We start from the raw sequence: 18,858 nt of genomic DNA, 5'->3' as shown, positions 1-18,858 counted from the left end.
AAAATCTTGTTTGCTGGTCTTGTTTTTGCCTTGCGCTTCAATTTACTTGAGACCAGATACGAGAAGTTTTAGTGCCCACATACACGTGAGATGTTAAATGGGAGCTTCCATCTCAGAGTGGCAGGATAAAGAACACTATCGGATGCCTTATCTTAGCAGTGCAGCTGCTCCAGGATCTGTCTGCTCACAGGTGGATCCTGTGTCCAGGGCTTTAAGGCTATAAAGTGCAGTCAGACATTAAACAAAATGCAGATCACTTCAGTTCTTCCCAGATGCTGGTATGCTGGGATTACAGAATACACGAGGAGTTTTATTTTCCTCCAGGTGCCTGAAGATGTGACCCCTTCCTGCAGTTCCTTAAAATAGGTGTTTAAAGCACCACTGAGATATTAGCTGCAGATTTACAGCTAATCTGTATGGACTTGAAAACTTCTTTGTCTGTGAAGTGGCAGCCCGAAGTTAATAATTACAGTATAATTAGACAAGAAGAAAGATGTGTCAAGTGAGGTAGGATTTCTGCCTCATTAGTTGTAGGAAATGAGAGATTCGGTGTGCAGAACTGATACTTGCCTTTTCTGAGGAGCTGTGTTTGCAGCTGAAGGTTTTGTAGGGACTGCGTATGGTGACACAGTGAGATCAGGAGCTCAGCAGGTTGCAGTTGATAACCAAGATACTGAACCACTGCCATGTTGCCGTGAGTCGTGCTGTGTGTTTTGTGGTGGCACATCCCTCCTCAGTGATGCTTTCTGTCTTTGGCCACTTGTGGCTGTAAGCACAGGGGTGAGACTCTGCAAACACGTGTGGGATTTATTCTTCCCACCTGCTCGGGTGGGTTCAGGACATCATTCACTCAGCAGTTCCTCAGCTGTTGTGACCATCTCAAGAGCAGCACAGCAGGCATCGCTGCCCTCCTGACTTGAGCAGCACCCTGCAGGTTTGACAGATAGCTGTTGGACTGACTGTAGCCACTGTTTGCTGTGCTACAAGGCCAGATTGCAGGGGTGCAGAAGGATACTTCAGTAAGAAGTAATGGAGGGGAGGAGCAGCCTTTGCATGTTCAGCATTGAGGCCTTCTGGCTTGTCACCTTGGCCCAGCTCTGAGCTGCTTGCATTTACAACCTTACCTGTGGTGAACCATCACTAGATAAGATCGTGGGCTGTCTCATGTGAGTGCTAACATGTATTGGAGTGATGATACGATTCACATTTAAATTACTTTTCCTTGTGCTTTATTTTTTTCTATTGTCTTTGGCTTTGGAGAGGAGCCGTCTGTGTTGTGAGGAATGTTATCAGTTTATTAAGTGGCTGCTGCTTACAATAATCTATTGTAGCTGGGAGGGCAATGATTGGCACTCAGTAATCTTACACGGTGCTGTTTTCCTGCAGTGCTTCCATGTAAAAGGCCTTCGTGGTTCAGACTAATTCTGATAATGTGCTAAATCATGTGCCTGGACACATGCAAGATGGGACTTGAAACTTGGCACTATGTACGCTTCTAAGTCAACACAGCTTAAAAGCAGGCACAGTGCATCAATTTAATTGTTGTTCCTGTTTTTTAGTTACTACAGAAATGCAAAGTTCTGCCTTAATCTGAGCCTCAGTCCCAGCTGTCAGCATGCTCCAGCATTTGGGGTACGTCACCCAGCTTGTGCTTTCATGCTGACTATGTTACCAGAGAAATCAGTGTTTATACATATGTAGATGCATGTTTGTATACATAAAAACTTGTTTAAAAGTGCATGGATAGTATTCAGTCCAATTGGACATGCAGATGTGTCAGTTGTCTTCCTCCAGAGCTGGCTGCGAGTTTGCAAATGAACTTTGCAGGTGAGTTTCCAGTCTGTTGCAGAGCACTGTTCTTATGTATAACCCTTTCAAACAGGACATTTAGGTAAAGGATTTTGTTATGAGCACGCTGAGCATTTAATTATTCCCCTACAATGATGGCCGGAACAGGAATTGTATGAACTGTGACAAGGATCTTTCATTTTCATCTTTTTATTTGGCTATAGCTTGTTAAATCTCTTCTTCATAGAACCACAGACTGGTTGAGTTGGAAGGGATCTTAAACATCACAGAACCATGGAATGGTTGAGTTGGAAGGGACCTCACAGCTCACAGCCCCAGCCCTGCCATGGGCTGGCTGCCCCCCAGCTCAGGCTGCTCAAGGATCATCCACAGCCTTGTGTACCTCCAAGGATGGGGCACCACAGCTCTGGGCCGAGCCATGGCCTCACTGCTTCTGGGTAAAGAATTTCCACCTTATATGTAATGTACATCTATTTGTGCTGGGAGGGCTGCGGATGGGAGATAACTGTCTGATTCCCAGTGCCATGTTCCCACAGCCAACCTGGAAAGAGGTGTGGTTGCCACGAGCATTAGCTACAAAGGCACGGAGCTGGGGCTGCCTTCTGTTGGTGGCAGCTCATCAAAGGGCCAGGAACATCCATAAAATGAGCAGTGAAATTACTTTGAAAGCTTCAGGTTTACTCATTTTACTACCACAGGAAAATGCTGGGGATGTATATGCACATAAAAACACGTTGGTTTATATGCTCAATATGGCAAATATTCTTTGAAGGAGTAGACAAGGGAAAGTCCCTTCTGTTCTCTTACAATAACTGTGCTCCCCTAAACTGTCTGTTTTGTGCTGGGAGAATGCTATGACCCTGCTTATTCAGGGTGCTTTAACTGAATTGTTTCCTTTCTGAGTGAAGGATGCAGTAGTTAATCAACTTCTAAGTCTGCTTGGAAGAGGGTTTAATTGTTAATCACTACCAACAATACCCAGGAGCGCATGAACTGATTTGGTGCAATGCATTTTTCCAGCAGCAGCAGCAAGCACTGCATGTTTTTAACAGCCTGCTGTAGCAGATATTGACTGTAAAGCTTTGACCTGTGGCTAAATCCATGAGAACTCAGAAGTGGTTTTTAAAAGTAGCCCCTGTAAGGTTTTAAATCACGAAGGTGCTGCTTAGAACCATCACAGCGGTGTTGGAGCTGTGATGTGCTGCATGCCTAGAGAGTGTCCTCATAGCTGGGAATTCACAGCAGCTGCTGAGGACTGAGCTCCACCTGTGGGAAGATGCCTGGAGGCATGCAGGAGAGGCAAGCTGGGAAAATACAGGTTTCCCAACCGTGGCTCTCTTGGAAATAAGGCACTTTATTCTGGTTTACTGGTGGTGTTTACCTTCACTACAAATTCAGATGTCTTATATGCCAAAGCCATTGGATAAAAGAGCTGATAAGTGAGACGGAGAGTGGAATGCAGATCTTCCTCCTCTTGGGTGAGTGTCTGCTCCATGTACGTGTGTGTGTGTGTGTGTGTGTGCAGACTTTCTGTCTGCAGGACGGACCTTTGAAGTTCCCTACAAGCTGTATCAGTTTCAGCAGATGAGATCAGGAGAGATGATCTGTCTGTTGGTTGGAGTACATGGTGGGAGAAGTGGTGGGCTGAGTGCTGGAAACCACAGAGGGCATTGCTCCAGCTCTCCAGGTGAGACAAGGTAACAGCTTCAAACACCTCACCCCCCCCCATTAGTATCCCTGCAGAAGGAAGCGACCTGGTCTGAACGCTGCCTGGACTGAACCCCCTCAGATGAATACACGTGCATCCACGTGAGCCTGAGCTGGGAGATGGGTGGAGAGGTGCTCAGCCTGCCAGAATGGGCTGTGCCTGTGAGCCAAGCCTCACGTGGTCCAGGAATGGGAAATGGGGGAGCTTGTGGGATCCTGGGAGCAGCAGGGAGGCAGGATGTGAGGAAGTGGGGATTACATGTGTCAGCTGTACCAGTTCTGTCATGGGAACGGTCCTGCCAGAGCTTGGTTTGTCTTTTCTCCAGCTTCTTGTGATGGTGAAGAAAAACTTCACGTGGAAGGACTGTCAGAATGTGCTTGAATGGGTTGACCTGTCAGTGCAGTGCCCAGCGGTGCAGGAAGCTGAAATGCTTATGTCCTGTTTTGATAGGAAAGCCTGAGGCTGCGAATGTGCATCCTGAAATGCAAGACCCAATACGTGGGTGAAGTTCATTGTGCCTGTAGCTATAATAGTATGCTGAATACCTGCGTTGTTGATCTTTCCTCTCCTCCAAAACTTGTACCCCATCTATTAGTGTGTTCAATTAATCAGCCTTGTAACAACTCAGAACTTAAAATCCTGTTTCCCGTTGTGACTTGAGTCTTGAGGAAATGATTTGATTGAAAAACAGCAAATTACTGCTTGGTTTATATTTGATTTTCAGCAGCGCACAAGGGTCACCTATGTTTGCTCAGGTGACTGGATGGCAGGGAGTGAGTACCCTTGGGTTAGGCAACCCCATTAGCTTGCTGGTCACAAAGTCTGCCTCTCGTTTGGTAAACACACTAATAAAATATTATGAATGTTGCAGTCCCTCCCATGCGATAAGGGCATTAATAATCTAATGAATGTTACAGCCTCCATGTTCAAATGGATGGTGTTCTGTTTCTGAGCTGTTTCTCCATAGTGCTAAGTGGTAGGTGTTGGTCATGGAGCTTTCTTCATTTCTTTAATCATAGATTTATAGGCTTGTGGAGTCATTAGGGCTGGAAGAGACCTCTAGGCTCATCTGGCTTATCTTTGTATTGGACTGATTAAGCTAGGCATCTAATTGTATGAATGAGCCTGTTAATGTCAATGGGAAAGCCTGTGGCAGAGAGCTCTGCTGATCTGGGATTGGAGCGAGGATGATTGAAGAACATATGTGGGTATTTACACTGCAGATGAAATTATGCTTTTTTTTAATTGGCATTTACTTGTATGCTGTACATGGGCACCAGCCCTGAAGGTAAGGAGATGCTGCATGGATGTGTGGAGCCTGAGCCTCAGATTCTGCAGTGGCTTTCCAGCGGCAGGTAACAGCCAGGAGGGATGCTGCAAAGGGAACTCTGAGCTTCTGGCTTCCTGCACCTGACTTGGATCATGCCAGCACTGTATTCGCTGTCTTAAGGAAATTACCACAATAAAACACCTTAATGTTTATCTTAACATAATAAAGGAATGCATTTCTTACAATAAAATATGACTAGACCTGCAGAGGAAATAATAGTCTCTAAATTAACTTCAGACAAAGGCAAACTGTACCTCCTGTTGCACAGTGTCAGCTTTCACATTGCACAGGCTACAAGTGCCAATGAACGTTTTTAAGAGGGTTTTTTTTCCCCCTTTTAAATTAACAGGTTAGAAAAAAATTTAAGATGGTTTTGAGAATCAATCTGTCATCGTTTGTCTGCTCAAGAATGCACGCAATGTTTTAAATAGAAGGAAAAAGGAGAGAAAAGCATAAGGAGAGGCTTTTGTTGAATGACGTTGGTCTTCTTTGGAGTTCTTGTTTGTTTTTCTGCTCGTTAAGCTCCTGACATTGAAACAGGCTTGAAAAGGCTGATAGCTACAACATCAGGTGTAGATTTAGGTATGTCATCAGGTCTAGCCATATAATACATACTGAAGTTGATTTTTACAGCAGAAACTGGTGTTGGAAAGCATTGCTTTTCTTGTGTATTTCTCCTCACTTTGGGTTGCAGCACTCAGTATAGCTGCAGAAGGTTTGTGCAATAGATGATGCACATGTTTTCATCTTAATTTTTGAAAATCTCTTTGTATTCTTGTGGCACTTTTGAAAATCAGTTTCTGTTCTTTCAGGCTATGGCAGCAATACTGTGGTGACTCTCAGCTTCTTGTTAGAAAGTGCACAGGGCTGGAAAGTGTCGAGTAATGGAACTGAAATCCATTCTTGAGCATCAAACTGGTTGATGTACAGTAGAGTGTTATTACTGAAGGACGGCAACAATAGACCCCAGTATGACAGGGACAGAGGAGAGGTAATAGAAGAAACAATATAGGGAGATGTGAATGATAGCAGTGAGAAAATGAAAAGATGTTTGTCTTTAGAAATGGATGTTGCAGATGGAGGTGTTTTCAGATTACGTGGGTCATTGCATCCTTCTTGCACTTGGTGATGTCATTCTGTTAGTCAGGCTGTTTTTTACATAGTTGATGCTTTTATCACTGTAAAAAAACCAAGCAAATATTTATTCCTATTGCTGGTGACTGAGAGCAGCGCTGCTTTGGGAAGAAGGCTGTTCCCAAACATTCTAAAACCAAAGCAGTCTTTCCCCAGTGGTTCATCCTTAATGAAGCAGTACAGCCATTGGGCATGGCAGCTGGGAGGGAAGGTTCATGGGACAGAGCCAAGCTCCAGTGGGTAATCAAATGGAAGAGATTCTGGTATGGTTCACCCACATGTAAATGCATTGTGTTTCAGTGCAGGCTGTCTTGTCGTTTGCTTTTGTTCTGACTTGTTCTCTCCAGCTGTGCGTTCATAGTCACCCACCGCCTCGGTTTCCTCATCATTTGTTTCCTTCTGATTCTTACAAGTTGCTGATGATTTATATCATCTCCCTTATATCAAGGGAGATTCATCTTCATTTAGTTTAAATGCCTAAGAATATCCCTATTGTTTCTTCCACTTTCTTCCACTTTCTTTGGACTCCGGATTTATGTAAAGGAGCTGACATCCTCAGAAAGGAATCTCAGCTGTAATTCTGTGTCAGTCTGCTCCATAGGAAGTGGTTTCAGTGTTGTTGTTTCCTTGTATCCCACCTCATTATTATTATTAATATTATTATTATTACAATTACTAGAATTGCTACATTCTTAAATTCTTGCATATTAACTTCTTTCTAAAGGTCCTATTCAGAACTTTCTGCTTATTTTAAGCATAGGTATATTTGTACTTTAAATCGCTTTTAGATGGTGACTTTAGAGCTTTCCATCCTCTGCTGTAGGAATAACTCCTTCACTCTCAATAGACATAATGTGAGACAAAGTTAAATGTTATTTTTAATGTAAAAGTAAGAGCCTGCTTACTGTAAGACCTGTAAGAGTGGTTGCAATGTAGTTTGAGTTTCCAACTCAGGCTTGTGTTCTGTATATGCAAATGAACTGGAGCATGAGCTGGCAAGTGCCTCTTCAGTTAAATTAAGTCCACTTCAGGATAGTTTGTGGTGCAAGAGGACACATTCTGAGTATTATTTCCCCTTACAGAAAGCAGCAGACTCACTGCACGTGCCTACCTGCTCTTGTCGACGCTATCTTTGATGCATGCATCTGCTAAAGCAAATGTTATCAGTCGCTTTCAAGCTGTGCATTCCTGCGAGGGCCTCATTTCTTTTTTGAATGGACTTTGTAGGCAAGTCCTGTTTTGATGATCGTAGGTCTTGTGTATGAAGTTAGTGAGGAGGCTGTGCCCAGGGTCAGCAGCTGGCTGCACAGCAGGAGTAGCAGGGTGGGATGTTTAGGCTTTAAGTGGTACTAATACAGCAGAACAACAGGTGCAGACGCCACTGGAGATCCTCGTGTAGTCCTTGAATTGGACGTTTAGACCAAGAAATGCATTTAGCTTCTTTATACAGATTTATCACAAATCCAGCACCTAGCCATTGCTCATTTGATCTGCTGCAATTCTGTGGCAGCCAAAGCCCAATCTGACTAATGGCATTCATGGTGCTGTTTCCTTTCCCCCATTTTATGCCTTTTCCTTCCATCGTCTTTTGTTTTAGATCTGCTCTTCTGCTGAAAATGTTGGCTAAGGGATGGAGTCTTTGGGTTGCTTTTATTTGGGTATGTTTGATTGTGGGTGAAGACTAGAAGGAATGGCCACGCATACAGCTGCTTTGATTCTGTCTCCTTCATCAAGAAGTGGGCTAAAGGAGCACAGTGCCAGAAGGGACCTTGCAACCCCCACCTGCTCAGGCTGCCCAGCACCCATCTGCAGCCTTGGGCACCTCCAGGGATGGGGCACCCAGGGCCCCAGGCAGCAGATCTCCCATCTTTTAGTTTAAAGCTGTGCCCCCTTGTCCTTTCCTTGCTTCTGCTTTCTTGTCTTACTTGCCTGAATAGCTTGTGCGCCTTCTTGCACATGGACTAATGACAATAACCATGCTCAGCAACCACGTCTCCAGTATAATCAGGTGAGAATCAGCAGTCTGGGCCTCAAAGAGCTGTTTGTTTGAGCCCAGCGACACAACCTGCCATAAATCTGCAGCCATAACCCCGCAGGCTTTAGCGCAGTGCAATTTGCATCCATCTGTGTCTAGCATTTATATCACCGAGGTGTCTCAAGGCAGGCAGACCTGCTGAGTATTTATTGATCTATTACCAAAGCATGTGAGGAATGCGAGCCAGCTAGCCAGGAACCAGCTCCAAACAGCAGGCAGAGCACTGAGTTTATTTTCAGACACACTGCTTTGTGGGGGTGAGGCTCAGAGGTAGCATTCTGACCACATAGAACTCTAACCATGTTGTCTGCTCCTGCGTGTCCCTGCTCAGTGTTTGCACAGGCATTTACACAGCTGCAAAGCAAACAGCCCCAAAATGTAAGGTGCACACCTTTCCTGGGTGTGCTGTGACTGGGGATGCTGCAGGGGCTCCTTATGACTCAGTCTGCCTGTGTTGCTTGTGCTGCGGTGTGCTTTGTTCCATTTTGCTTTGTTAGGTGGCACAAAGCAAGATGTGTTTGGTGTTAGCACAAAAAGGGTGAAGAAAAAGGGGAGGGGGGGAAGAGGATCAAAAAAATCCCGGAAAGGGTCAATACCTTTACAGGGTTTGTTTCTGAAGAGAAATCTGTAACAAGACAGAGCATCTGGTTTTCAGTAGTAGCTGTGTAATAGAAGTTTCTGGCTTTTGAAACTGGTGAGTTGTGGGAGGAATTAGAACTGCACTGTCTCAGTATAGCGAGAAAGTAAGTACTATGTCTGTGTCTTGAATACTGTCTTGATGGTATAGTGAAAAAAAGCAAAAAGCCTTTGACCTTAAGACCTGTCACTCATGTGTTCTGCCAACCCAAACCAGCAGGGTTCCCACCTCATCCCTGGAAGTAGGGATGGGGCAATAGGAAAATTGCCAATGCTGCCACCCACCATCACCCAGAGAAGCTGTTCTGATTCGCGGTGCTACGTGTCCTGTTTGCTGTCTCTACAGCAATTACAAAGATGACAGCAAAAGATTATGTGAAAACGAATGCAGTTTCTCAGTTTGTGCATGTGAATGCTCTGCCAGCAGTGAGCTGTTAGGAACCTTGAGAAGTTTCCCCCACCCCTGTGGGTGGCACAGAGCTAAGTCAGGCGTTCTTAGTGTCCTTATCACCCCCTGGATGTGCTGCTTGATGCTGGTAGCATGCCTCTATAATGACAAGTGTAGAAAGGAAGGTGAAGAAGCAGAATAAATGGTTTGCAAAGCTTGTGATCTTTTTCTTATCCAATTTGCAAGTTATGCAGATCTCCTGTTGTCGCACCTTGTATTTGTGACTCAGAAGGGTGTGGATGCAGGTAACCTCTTGGCTCAAGTAGCACTTGCTTTCTAGTCAAGAAAATATGCCTAATAAAGCTTTCACTTACATTGCAGTAGTCTGCCTTTGTACTGCCAAAGCTGTCCTCATTCTTATTTATAACAGTTGTCAGCAGTGGAATGATAATGACAGTTTTTCCTTTTTTCTCTTTATTGTGCTGGTGTAGCAGTGTCTTTATATCAGCTATAGTAAATCTTCAAGATAAAGAAGTAATAATCATGTACATCCAGTATCAATGTGAAATTTATGCAGGTGACTCAGAGAGTAAAGTCTGGCCCATGTAGTTATCCCTGTGTAATGAACGTATCTAGTGGTTGGAACCAGTATTTTACCTGAAGAATAAGCAGCTTTAAACAATCTCTTTTATTAGATGAAACTTCTGCTTCATTTATCACCTGTATAATTTTGTGTCACAAAGCCCTGGCTTTTCTCAGGGAAAAACATACTCTAACTAGTTTTAGCCTTTGCTTAGCTTGTGGTACAATCATATTAATGAAACAGAAAAGCAAAACCAAATGCACGTGGACAAAAATGCATCCATTAAATCTACACATTAATTCCTGCTGTTCAGGAAAAGGTGAAGAGAGATTTGCTGAAAGATTGTTGTAGGAACTGTTTGACCTTTGTCTGTTCCCAGCAATATTTAACTTGTGAGTGGAAAAAATCACTTTTCTGCATATTAAAAGCAGGTATTTCATTAAAACCCTGCCATGATGTCAGAAAATGCAAACATGTGCCTTTCTGTTTGCTTTAGATGGTGTGGATGGAGTTCAGAGGAGGTGAATGAGGATGACCAAAGCAGAAGATACCTTCTGTAAGAGAATCTTGGAAGAGCCAACTGTGAGAATCACAACCAAACTGTAACCAAAGAGGGAGCACAGTGTGTTTTTATCAGATAAAAAGTAAGTAATAGAGGTGAATATTTCAGGGAGCAGGGGAGAGTGTGGTCTTGAAAGGCTCAAATAATGAGAAAAATAAGATTTTAAAGGAGGAGGCTTTTTAGACTGAATATTAGGGCATATTTCCTATTACATCCGTGAATGCAGATGGGGAGTGCATTGCTGAAGGCAATGGCTTAATGGTTGGCATTTCATGGATGAGTTTTGTGGATGCTCCGTCCTTGGAGGCATTTGAAGCCAGGCTGGATGTGGCTCTGGGCAGCTTGGTCTGGTGGTTGGCGACCCTGCACATAGCAGGGGGTTGAAATGAGATGATCATTGTGGTCCTTTTCAACCCAGGCCATTCTGTGATTTATGAATCTAAGTAAGAGCTTTGTAGAGCACCTTGAGTTCTTTTCTTGCTTGGTCCAGAGTGCTGCAGTGATCTTTGCTTGCTATATGTTAAACTTCAGATTTGTTATTACTGTTTTTATGTGAGATATCAGCAGTTGCATCAAGATGAAATTGGAGGGCTGCCTTTTAAAGCAGTTGAAATGGGGTATCAACGAAAGTTGTTATCTTTGCAGTTCAGGCAGAGGCAGAGATCAGTGCCTGCAGCTCCACTCCTCTCTTGGAAGGCTGCAGGCTGCCAGGAGGCCTCCCCTTAAACCGAGTCACCTCAGCTGCTCCTCTGCAGTTGTGCCCTCTGTTCCCTTGTCCTTTTCACTTGTGCAGCCACTTAGGAGCCATGCAGGAGAGAACCATTCCAAGCTTTGTCTGTTCCAGGCAGCTTTCTGAGCCCTGGAGGTATTCATGATACAAAGCCGGAGAGCTTTCATATAGATGGGATACTTAAGCTGTGTGTATAATTAAGATGGGATTATTTTTTTCATCACTCCACCCCTCTTTTCCCTTCCCCACTCTTCTAAGCCTTTGAAGCAAGGCCAGCCTTATGGCATGTCTGTCATATTTCTCCTGTTTCTGGAGCTCTTCCAGTGTTGGAGATTCCTGACAAGTTACAGGATTGTATCAGATAGGGCCTGTAAGGTGATGCTGTTGGCAGAATCTGCTCTTCTCCTTGTCACCAGAATAAAGCAGAGGCTCACCCAGTCTCCAAGCTGAAAGATGGAACCCAACATTGCTGGGATGAACTGTGTCCCTCAGCCCAGTATGTGTGAATATCCTGTTGGAATGTGCCTGGAAGTGTGCAGGAAGTGTTCCAGCCTTCTCTTGGTGCTGTGCTGAAGCTGTCAGACACTCTTGGTGTGTTATAGCTGAGATCAAGCTAAGAAAGATCCCACTTATTTTTAAAAGCTGTTTGTAAAGAGCAGCCAAGCGAATAGAGGAAGAAACTGATACTGGCTTTGGCACAGTTTTACACCAGCACTCAGCTCTGGGCAGCTACAAAAGCAAAGCACACAGCCCTAACTGGAAACGTGTACAACTATTGGTAGATGTGGATCCCTGTGTTCAGCAGTTGGGCACTTTTCCTCCTGTTCTGAATGATGTATTAGATTTTCAGCTATGCCTGATGTTTAAGGTTTATGTCTCAACAGACTTGCTATCTTTGCGACTAAGTGTAGAGTTGAATCCATATAAGAACACAGTATTGATGGCTGTCAACAAATACCTCCTGCAAAATTGGGTCTGTCTTTTCCAACTCTTAAGCTGGCATTATGTCCATCTTTCCTTGTCCAATATGTGTGTGTCCTTAGGTCTTACCGTGAATAACTTCAAAAAATACAATTTTCCTGGTCTTTTGTCTTTGGATTAAATTCTGGAGAGGACAGTGTGACAATTAGTGCAACAATCAATTGCTTTTAGTTATCAGTTACTCCGGTTGCTTTCAGTGAGCTGTTCTTGGTTCAGCTTACCCGATCCCTAATACTTTGTGCATAAGCCAGCCGTGTTAACTTTTGACCTCATTTTGGCTGACAGTAGCAACCATCAGCAGCTGGAGAACTTTATCTTTGCACAGCACTTTATAGTGCCTACGTACTGCCTGATAAGAGCTGGAGGAATTTGGCCCCGGCTGCAGCATCGCTTCACTGTGTTCAGTGTGAAATTGTTTTGCAGGGATAAAAAAACACCGAGATTTTCACTCATGGCAAAGGTTACAGAGAGGTAGTTTTGCTCTGAAGCTCGCTCTGTACCCTGAATAGAAAGCGGAGAGTCTTTTAATAGTCCCTTCTTGACCTGAAGGGTTTCTTATTTTTTGTCACTTTACTGAGTGCTGCACTCCAAAGTGAGGAGAAATAGAGAAGAAAAGCAATGCTTTCCAACACTAGTTTCTGCTGTAAAAATCAACTGTAAAAATAATGTCAGTGTTTTCCCAGCTACGTCCTTAAAGTCATCCGACTGCATTTGTAACCTGCAATCCACTTTTTAAGGAAATGGTACAAATTAAAGGTCAGGCACAGACACAAACATTTCTTGCAGTGGAATTACAGGATGAAGTGAGTGGGGCGATGCATTGCTAGACTTACAACTGCAGAACATCAAAGAGGGAATTCACGCTGGTGTGGCAAGTGAGGAAGTGACATATAGATGATAATTGCAAATCAGCATTATGCTCTTAGGCATATGCTCTTGCGCTCAGTTGTACATCAGCAGACCTGACCGGATGAGCAGTTTCTCTCATTAGAACCAGGAGGATTCGAGAGTCATTCATCACTTAAACATCTTCTGAATGCTTGTTGTTGTATTTAACCTGTAATCTCGTTTTGCATTAAAAGCCTCTCACACTGTATCTTCCTGATATGTTTGGTGGAAGGTGGTTTTGGAAAGCAACCAAAACAAGCAACCAAAACAAGGGAGCACTGGAGAAATCTGACAACAGGTATCACCAGAGCTTATTGCAATGTCTGATGTGGAAGGAGGGAAGTGCTCTTTCTTTTTCTGTTCTGTATTTTACTGCTGCAGAATTGAGAATTAGTTGAGTTCTGCTGGATTGCCAGCAGGCTGGTGATGGGACTTTGTTACTGCTTGTTGATGCTGCTGTGTCACCCTACTTGGGGAGCTAAACCCACAGAACATCAACAGTAGGCTTAAGTGTGCTTGAAATATGCATTTATTAACTGGAGGAGTGTGTGCTGGGAGTATTATAAGTAGACAGCAATAATTATCCAAATGAAGACTGTGCTTGTTTCTTTAATTAGGTGATCAGTGCTTAAGTAACCAAGGGTTTTGAAGAGAGAATGGAGGTTGGGTGGGGGAAAGTAGTGTCTGTTTTGCGGTGTGCTCTGTCTTGGTCTGCATTCAGAGAATTTAGCTTTCTGTCTCAGCTACTGATTTATTGTGTTAAACAAACACATTCACCTTTTATAGACTCTAATGAGTTGATGTGGTCAAATGGCCTATTTAATTTTGATTAAGACCACATTTTCCAAGGTCAGGATTTCTACCTGTAATACAGGCAGTACTTATTATCAGTACTGCTGAATATTCAGTTACTTTTTGATCCTTAAGTAGGACGTACAACTGCATGTATAATCACAGCTATTCCTACCATTCCATCAGATGTAGCAGTTGCATGTTATGAGCTTCTGCTGGGAATTGGAGACATTTCCCTCTTGTTCTAAGCTGTGTTGCCTTCTGCATCAGCTTCTTCATGGACACCGTTATGTGTCTTTGGTAAGGTATACAGATATTGCTTGAAAAGACCACGTTTGAGACTCTGGATGGTGCAGCATCCCTTTATGCTGATGACACAAATGGTTAAAGCATTGGCTTAGAGTGGTTCAGGAGATTTGTCTCTTTTTCCCACTGCTGCCTTGGAATGCCTGGAGCCCATTCAGAACTGTAGCAAGTAAGCTCTCTTGCTTCCAAAGACTGTTGAACTTCTTTTTTTCCTGTAGTAAAGTTTATTGCTTCCTGTCTATTTGCCCGCTATTACGGAAGGGTAGCTTGCCACCTGTTGTGTAACTGAATTCTGTAGAATTCTTCAGTTTATCCTTTGGGCACTAAAATTCTCTGATTTCATCTCACTTTCTGCCTTCTCAGCCAGTGGACTTGTCCTGGCCCTTCTGTCTGTGTCTTTCTTTTAATTGTCCCAATTGAGTTTATTGATGCAGCCCATTCTGCATTTCTTTTCCCTGCTCGCCTTCATTCTCCACACCTAACCTCTATTTATCAGTACAATGATGATAAAGAGTCTGAAAGGATGTTCTTTTTGAGCCTTTCCACGTTTGAAGAGCTTAATGCAGTTCATATGTAGCACAGGCACAAAACGTTGCTCCAGGCTGACACTTGGAACAGAAGATCTGAGTTTGAAAACGTTTCATTTTATGTCCTTTTGTTTACACGTGGCTGTAAATCCTTGAAGTGGGGGATTTAATTCCTGTTTGTGTCAATTTCTTCATAATCCGTGCATGGATGGTGTTTAGGAGTGATGGAGTGGAAGTAATAAGCTACCAGCTTCCCTCTGAAAGTCTTTATTCCTCCACTGATGCTCACAGAACGTGTTCTGAGGATGCGCAAGTAGGATTTGATCTCTGATTTCTGGCAGACATCTAACCTCTAAAAAGAGAGATTTCTAATCTGTGGATAATTGATGTATTTCATGACCTACAATGTGAAAAGGGATGTAGTTAACAAAAGGGAATTTAGCATACTGTGAGCAATAATGAACATCTAATTTTTCTTCAGTTTAGATGTAAAGTCTGATTTGGTGGGGCTTAAGTCTGTCTGCTTCCATTTGCAGCTCAGCCAGGCTTTGCTCAGTGGGGGCTTTTCCCTTGATTGCAGAATTTATATGTGCAGAGGACAATAAACAATGAACTTCATCTTCTATGGAAGATTTATGTTTTTCAGCATAGAAAAAGTGACAGCTGAATCAGGGATGTGGCAGGCAACTATTAAATCATAGAAAATATGGGGAAAGTCAGTGGAGAATAGTTCCTCCTGGTTTGTCGTAGTGCAAGGACCAGGTGCCATAAATGAAACAGGCGGATCATTTAAAACAAAGGGAGGGAAGTACTTCCCAAAGTCATGGAGTTGTACTTCGGAATTTATTGCCACGGGATGCTGTGATTGCCAGAAGTCTTGTTTGGTTCAAAAAGTGACAGCCTGTGGGTGGTTCATTTAGCCAGCCCATGGTCAAGCTGTGAAACACCAACAGCCACACGCTGCCACTGATAGAAAGTCACTGAAGTGCAGGAGGGGGGAATAAATAAATACGGGGAGAGCTAACCCTGTGAGCTTGGATGTTCTTGTATTCCCAGAGCATCTCATTTCCTTTTGGAGAAGAGAAAACTTCCCAACTCCTGCTTCATAACCTCCTGCTCAGAACCATCTCCCAGCCAAAGGTTGTTTCACTGTTGAGAGAGGAGTCTGACAGGGCAGAAAACATAGAATAAGGGAGAGTATTGAAAGACATGTACAAATAGAACCATAGAATCACCAAGGTTGGAAAAGACCTACAAAATCATCCAGTCCAACTGTCTGCTTATTACCAGTAGTTCTCACTGAACCATGTGGAACAGTTTTAAAGTGAGACAGGGGAGGTTTAGGTTGGATCTTAGGAGGAAGTTTTTCCCCCAGAGGGTGGTGACGCACTGCAACAGGTTGCCCAAGGAGGCTGTGGATGCCCCATCCCTGCAGGCATTCAAGGCCAGGCTGGATGTGGCTCTGGGCAGCCTGGGCTGCTGATTGGTGACCCTGCCCATAGTGGGGTTGAAACGAGATGATCATTGTGGTCCTTTTTAACCCAGGCCATTCTGTGGTTCTATGATTCTGTGTCCCTCAACACAGTGTCTAAACGTTCAGATACTTCCATCCTGTCAGTCCAAAGGGACAATAAAACAACTGAGATCCTACAAACAATGCACTAACATCTGAGTTTCCTTGTATTTCTCTCTGCACTTGTCATAGATGGTTTGAAAGTGCTGAGGGAAATCTGTACAGCCCGGCAAATGTCTGTTAAATGGAAGTCATCTGCTGCTATTACTACTGAAATGTATGGGATAGTTCTTGTTAGGAGAGTGTTTTTCATATTGCTGCTTATTTTCTTACTAGTGTTTGATAGTGGTTTAGTTTTCCTTAGTAGTGTTTTTTTCCTTACTTCTGGTGCCCTCTTTTCCAACTTATCTGCCTAGAATACGCTTAAGGTTACACAAAGGATATTCTGAGTAACCTTATGAAAAAGCACATGGTGCCTTTGATGGTGAGGAGCTAGAATGTGAGCTCCCACGCACAAAAGGAGTACGATTTCTGCTTTCCCTGGTGAATTGCTTTCTGTTTAGAGGGGAATAGTAGCAAGGCGAGTTTTCATCTGCATTCATTTATATGGATAGCTTACTGAAATGGCATCCAGGAGTTCTTGGAGCTGCCCTGTACAGTAGGAGAAGCACAATAAGGAGAAACAGCTACAGTAAGCTACTTATTCAGCCTTTATGTTGAATTGTTAATCTGTTTTTGATGGACGGCGTGCAAACACCACATGGTTTGCTTGTAGTATTTGATGTTTTCTAGCTATAGGCTTTATCAGTAACCACATAGGTTAGTTTGCTGCAATGGATGTAGGACAGTCTGTCTGCACTGTTCTGAAAAGGAGAGTTACCAGCCAAAAAACCAAGGCAGCTAGTTTGGCACTTCAGTTAATGTTCAGCCCACCCATACCAGCTCATAAATCTCTGAAGAAACCACTGATGAGATTTCAGATGATACAGAAACTGGCACTTGCTCCCTAGAAAACAATATTTACTTGTATGGCTTTTACCCAGGGCTGCCTTGGCTGCCGGGGATTTATTGCTGTCAGGAAAGTGAGAATTCTTTCTGCTCGTAGTGCTTTTCTGTTTAGCACTGCTGTTGATTTGTGAGCAGGAGGAGAAGGAAACAGAAGAACTGTCAACTTTAATTTGTGGAATTCAATCTTGAGCACTACACTGCGGGCGATGTATAGAGTAAATAAATCTCCCCACCCACAGGCATTCATACTGCTACTTGTGACTGCACTTTCAGTGTGTTTAAGAATGTCTTTTGGGCAGATAAATGCAGAGGCAGAGTGAGCACGTGGTGTCTATTGTTCTTCTAATTGGATGAAAGGTCAGATTAGAAATCGCTTCCCATGTTCTGTTTTACTCCTGCATTGAGTTGATGGAGAGGAGTGTTGGGGGGTGTCCTTTCAGCTGCCTACACAGCGATGGGTTTCCAGTTTGAGAGCGTGGACGTTTACAGCAAAACTGGACGAACATTAATGATTTTCAATTAATTTTGATTATATATTGATTATATATTACCACATTTCACAGAATCACAGAATGGTAGGGGTTGGAAGGGACCTCTGGAGATCATGTGGTCAACCCCCCTGGTATTTTAACTATTAATGCTTAGTACCAAGTTGTGCTGGGAGACGTGGAAGCTCTGTGCTATTACTTGAGAAATTTGAGCCTTAGAGGAAGAGAACAGCACAGCATTTGGATTTTGCAGTTGAAGGTATGGCATGTATGTCAACATGGCTTTTGTGAAGCCGTGAAAAGGAGCTCTTTCTGTATGTGTTGTCCCTCCCTTTGAAATGAGAGCAAATCACTCCTCTCTTGCTGCAGCAGAAAGCTGGCTGGGGCTGTTCAGGTAACAAATTGTGCCAAATGCTCTCGTGGGTAATAGTTCTCATCTAGTAAAAACTGGGATCTGCTTCTTGCTGCTTTCAGCTGCATGGATTAGAGGTGATGATTGGAAGCAAATGCCATTTTTATGCTAGGTCAGACAGGAGGGGTCAGCAGTTTGTTAAGCCCAGTTCATTGAAAGCATTTCAGAACAAACAAATGACTCTTAACTCTTTTTTGTGATTGAATCTACGTAAGGAATTTAAACATGCTTTGTTAGTAGCCTTAGAAAAATGAAGCCTTGTTCTCCTCACCCTGCTTCATCTCTTGCAGAATTCGCATACCCTGGCTGTGTTATCCAAGTTAACCTTTAAGACGATGCTGTAAAACGTGTGTAGATATATTCTGTCATGTACGTTAATGTTTTCCTAAAAGGCACCATTGCCAGCCTCTCAGCTCACCCTTTGGTGGCAAATTGTAGGAGCCCTGCAAACAGACAACCTTGTCTCAGAAGTGGGATTCTCCTCTTATCCATTAGTGGCTGTATCTCTAGTAGAAAGAAATAAATCTATCCAAAAGGAAAATCCTTACTTTCTATCAAGCCGTGTTTCAACTGTCCATTGCTTTAGAGCAAAGTAGCATGAGCCTTAAGAGGAAAAGCTGGGAGAATATGCACAATTTGAGCTTATCTGCTGCAAATGACATCTGCAGGACTGTTATGCTCGAGATGTTATGTTGGCTTGTGTAGGGCAAGGCAGAGTAATGGCAATTACTCAAATACTTCATTGGTTTTCAGCGACTGTGAGGATCAGCCTCAGTGATGCGGAAGAGAGGGGATTCTGTGCACAAAGCATTGTCCTGAAGTGTAATCAGTGACACTGTGATTAATTTTCTGTTCCAAACTAGTTATGGTACAATGATAGCGATGTTATGCGTGATGTGTGACACTGAGTTGCAGTGCAGGTTTGTGGGCAATACAATTTCAGGCCTTAATTGGAGAGCTGCTTCTGTTGTATTCTGTGTTCACTTGACAGCAGTCAGAATTTCTCTCTTTCCCTGCCTGCAGCACAT

General features: G+C 43.4%; 1 protein-coding gene across 2 annotated transcripts in view; it reads left to right on the top strand.

Moving 5' to 3' along the window:
* The window catches only part of LYPD6B (LY6/PLAUR domain containing 6B), a 31,336-nt gene that overhangs the window by 1,129 nt on the left and 11,349 nt on the right, over nt 1-18,858 (top strand). Inside the window, exon 2 of one of the 2 annotated variants that reach the window (XM_072342198.1) lies at nt 10,120-10,267. The exons of the other annotated variant lie outside the window; for it this stretch is intronic. The gene's annotated coding sequence lies outside the window, so the exon portion shown is untranslated. The remainder of the gene's footprint in view (nt 1-10,119; nt 10,268-18,858) is intronic. 2 annotated transcript variants of the gene reach the window in all.

Source organism: Excalfactoria chinensis, chromosome 7 (assembly GCF_039878825.1).
Source record: "Excalfactoria chinensis isolate bCotChi1 chromosome 7, bCotChi1.hap2, whole genome shotgun sequence".
Classification (NCBI taxonomy): Eukaryota; Metazoa; Chordata; class Aves; order Galliformes; family Phasianidae; genus Excalfactoria; species Excalfactoria chinensis.
The sequence above is the reverse complement of the archived record's forward strand: the minus strand, read 5'-3'. Positions and strand labels throughout refer to the sequence as shown.